Source organism: Triticum urartu, chromosome 7, assembly GCF_003073215.2.
Source record: "Triticum urartu cultivar G1812 chromosome 7, Tu2.1, whole genome shotgun sequence".
Classification (NCBI taxonomy): domain Eukaryota; kingdom Viridiplantae; phylum Streptophyta; class Magnoliopsida; order Poales; family Poaceae; genus Triticum; species Triticum urartu.
In genome coordinates this window covers 122,481,240-122,485,241 of record NC_053028.1, presented here as the reverse complement: position 1 = coordinate 122,485,241, position 4,002 = coordinate 122,481,240, and the positions used below count along the sequence as shown (strand labels likewise).

At 49.0% G+C, this 4,002-nt stretch overlaps 1 long non-coding RNA gene across 1 annotated transcript; it reads right to left on the bottom strand.

Moving 5' to 3' along the window:
* LOC125522305 lies at nt 1-935 on the bottom strand. The gene is made up of 2 exons (XR_007289718.1): nt 598-935; nt 1-392 (listed from the first exon to the last, which is right to left on the bottom strand). It is a non-coding gene; the product is annotated as an uncharacterized LOC125522305 (long non-coding RNA).
* Between the last annotated feature and the right edge of the window lie 3,067 nt (nt 936-4,002).

Genomic DNA, 4,002 nt, shown 5'->3' with positions numbered 1-4,002 from the left:
TGGATTATCAGAATTCACCGCAAATATTATGAAATTCGGCCCATCAAGAACGAAAAAACAGGTATATGTGTTATATAAAAGAAAAAAACGAAAAAATAACATGACCTATTACAGCGTGGAGACACATGCACGCCCCACGCGAACAGCAAGAGATGCCGTCAGTAAGCGTGTGGTCCATCTATATGTATCCAGTATTTTATGCAACGAAATAATAACCAATGAAACAATAGTATTAAGTTGACTGACGACCGGAGGCCGGATGCAACACTTGGTTTTCTGCCACCATCCTGAGCAACCCCGATAGCTTGACTCGTTGACCCGTCTACGTCTCGGCCAGCTGGGTCACCGCTTGTGACGCCGGCCCGGACCGGACGTGTACGACTTGACCTGACCTGAAATGAATTTGTATATAAGTTACCAACGCCAGGAAAAAGTTTATGCATGGTCCGTCAAGATCGAAGCGGACCGAGAAAACTCGAGGAAAACCAGAAGGGAAAATGAACTGAAATTGCCCGAGCACCAAACCAACCAAAAAGAGTGATGGGTAAAATAACGGCTTGAGGACAACGGCGTCTATGTAGGTACGCACGCCCGTACCTGCAGAATAATTGACGGATACACTCCAGTTGAGGAGAGGTGGTGGTTGATGGTTAGTACTACGTGCCACGACGGCCCGGCGGCGCGGCGGCGCCCCTGCCGGGACGGGGGCGGCCGGCACGGCGGCGGCGGCGGCGCAGCAGCCACGAGAGGAGGCTTTTGAGCACCCGCTTCAGCACCAGGCCCCTCTGGGGGACGTAGCGTCCCGGTGTAACTCTAGGGGAGTCGGTGGCTCGTGGGGCTGGGCGCGTGAACGGTGCCATATGGGAGTATCGGAGTGCAGGACGGTGGAGAGAGCAAGGGCAGAGGAGGGCGAGAGGCTGGCCGAATGGTGAGGTCTGAGGTGCTCGATAGCCGTGAGCCCAGGGCCATGTATATATAGGGGATTGAGTCGTTGGGACGTCCGATGCAGAAAGCGAACCTGCAAATGGGAGGGATGGTTTGCGCCAGTGCCAATCTGGGCGAAGCACGTCCGCACGCTCGATTTGGTTGCTACGTAAACATGCACGTTCATAACAAGAAGAAGAAATATTCGATATGCATCGGAGTACAAGTTGTTAGGTTGATCTCTCCACCGAGTGGGCCCAACGGCCCATCGGGCCCTGATCTATTCGCGCCCTGATCGGGGGCGCCCAACCCTCTTATGGTTGGTGGGTCCCTGTGACCTGCGATATATAGAGAGGTGGGGGCCGGGGCACACGGTACGAGGTTCACCGAGCCGCCAGTCTCCCCACCGATATCCCCTTCCGATCTAGGGCAATCGCAGTGCTCACGGGAAGCATCACTGCCACCTCTCCATCTCGATCTTTCTGCTACCACCGGCCTCTACTTCACCATGGCCGGGTCTGGATCGAGCTCATCCGCACCCAAGGAAGGTAGGTGACCGGAAAGATCAAAACCTACATCGATCCAGTGGGTCTAACAATGGTATCAGGCCATCTTGGCAAGATGATTTTCGGTCAAAAAAAGATAAAACAGAAAAAGAAAAAGTTCCTCTCCCCAAAGAACCCTAGCAGGGCAAAGAAATCTCAAAGAATGAATCCTCAACGGACAAAGTAGCGCCGCCGCTATGGCCGCGCCGTTCCTCTCGATCCCCACACGCATCGGCAAGCCGAGGTGCGGGGAAGAAGAACACAGCCTCTCCAAGGAGGCAAAAGGGCACCACCACCGCACCGCTTGACGGCGGCGCGCTCTCCATCGGGAGCTCGCGCACACCGGCAAGGGGGACAGAGGGGGCACCGCTGCTTCACGCCGTCTTCGTCCTCGGTGACACAGAGAGGAGGCGGTGGTGGATGGGGGAAAGAATGAAGAAAGGGATTGAGAAAGGGAAGGAGATGGAGGCGCACGCGGCGCGGTGGCTTCCGCCGCCGTCGCCGGCGGCCGGACCGGGCGGCCGGGGCGCAGCCCCGAGCTCTGCGTCGTGAGAGAAACGGAATGAGGCTAGGGTTCGGGCGGTCAAGCCGGCTGGGCGTTTTTGATCCAGCGAAATCAACGGCTGGCCGTCGGATTGCGATGGACGGTCGAGATCCAAACCCTAGCGCCATAGTGGGCCGCTGGGCCGAAAGAAAAGAAGGTCGTCGGCGGCGGGGGCAGCCACGTGCGCTGGGCCGAGCCCAGCAGCTGCGGGCGCCGCCGCGCGGCTGGGCTGCGCTGAGCCAAGGGCGGCTGGGCTGCGCTAGGCCGAGGCCAGCTGCACGTTTTATGTTTTAATAGTTTTTGTCCAGTTTTTTGGCAGATTTTAGATAGTCCTTTCTGTGCATTATTTTTCCAACGAAAAATTATGTTCAGAAAATAGGAAAGAAAAAGTTGCAAAGTTTCTGAGAAAAAAAATAGAGAAGTCTCTGAAAATAAAATTGAAATTTTCAGAAAAGAATTAAAAGTTCATGAATTTATTTTCATGTTTTCCGCTGCGTAAATATTTAATAGTGTGCTTTTATAAAGAGATAAAGTTTAGAGAGAATTATTTTTTATAGAGCACATTAAAGTGATTATTCGAATTAATATGATTATGTTATTTTTATAACCAACGTTGTTAATAACATGACCATATTTTATTATTGAAATTAAAGGTGCATTTATTTCTAATATTTTGCCCAACGGTAATATAGATTTAATTGCATAGACAATTATATGTTTAATTTGACCAACGTTAGATTAATGCATATGATTGTTATATTGATGTCACTTAAATTGTGATTTCAGGAGGCTTTTACTTGATGAGTTGCCTAAAAGAAGTTCCGACACTCAGAGGTGACAACCACACTGAGTGGAGGAAGAAAGTTGAACTGGCATTTGTTTGTGCTGATCTGGACTGGGTTCTGGAAGAACCACGGCCGGTCAGACCTACAGAGCCAGTAAGAGAGACTACTGAGGATGATGCTGCATGGGCTAAAAGGAAAGGGGATTATGCTCCTTTGGAGATGTCCTACATCATAGCCAACCAAAAGTGGGTCAATGCAAATAAAAAATGCATGGCCTTTATAAAGAATACAATTGAGAGCACCATTGTGGGCTCCATTGCAGAGTGTGCTTCAGCTGCGGAGTTGCTGACAAAGATAAGGAGCCAGTTCACTGGCTCTTCAAAGATATATGCCACCCAGGTGTTAAAACAACTTGTGACGGAACAATACACAGGTGGTGGAATAAGAGAGCACATCTTGAGGATGAGCAATATGGCAACAAAGTTAAAGCCTATGGATGAGGATCTGGAGATCAAACCAAAGCTCCTGGTCCACCTTGTCATGGCTTCACTGCCAAAGGAATTTGAAACTTTTGTTGTGAATTATAATATGTCACCTAGAACATGGGACATAGAAAAGACAATTGCTATGTGTGTCCAAGAAGAGGACAGACTAAAAGCTTCACATGGTGGAACTCTCAACTATGTGAAGGATCATAAGAAAAAGAAGTGCAATCAAAACAACAAAAGTTCTCCTTCAAAGCCACAAGGAAAAGCTCCCTATCAGCATCAGCGTCAGCAACAGTCTTTCCCAGTGGACAAAGACACTTGTCTCCACTGTAAGCAGACTGGGCATTACAAGAAAGACTGCCCTGTTTGGCTGAAGTCCTTAATGGCAAAGCAAGGTAACAACATTGTTTCCTTAGTAAATGAATCCTTGTACACACAGTTTTCGAAATCTACTTGGTGGATTGACTCAGGAGCAACTGTTCATGTTGCAAATTGTTTACAGGGATTCCATTCGACCCGGACTACGCTAAGAAGAGAAGGAGGCATTGAAGTAGCCAATGGAATAAAAGCAGAAGTTGAAGCTGTCGGCGACATCTCCTTGGAGTTAGCTGATGGATTCAAGCTTCTACTTAGAGATGTTCTTTATGTTCCTTCATGTAATAGAAACTTAATTAGCGTTTCATGTTTGGACAAAGAAAATTATGAGTGTTATTTTG